The sequence below is a fragment of the Sprattus sprattus genome (genome assembly GCF_963457725.1).
Source record: "Sprattus sprattus genome assembly, chromosome: 2".
NCBI classification, from domain to species: domain Eukaryota; kingdom Metazoa; phylum Chordata; class Actinopteri; order Clupeiformes; family Clupeidae; genus Sprattus; species Sprattus sprattus.
Window position 1 is genome coordinate 28838059 of NC_137921.1, and position 377 is coordinate 28838435.

The window sequence follows — 377 nt, forward strand, 5'->3', positions numbered from 1 at the left end:
CGGGGATTAGCGTAAGCCGCTTGCCTGCAGCAGCGCTGGATGCCATCTAGTGTCATGCTGCCCGGGCACAGTCTAAAACCGCTTCTATCCAGGCGGTAGTAAACCACACAGACTGTCCTGTCATTAGCGCGGCGCTTCGACTCATTTGATTTTGTTAGCTTGGATGTTATTAGCCCACCGTTGTCGTCGTCTGAAGGCGGCTCAAGCCTTTCTGTTTGTTTAGTTCGGTTCTGGACCGATATGCTAACCTGAAAGACAGGCCGTGGCAGTTAAAGTGAACGAGTCTCAACAGAGGGAGGTTGACGTCAGTGAAAATGTCTAGTAATGATTATTGGGCAGTGTAGGGCTTGCCTGTCTAAAACGAGAAATATGCAGGT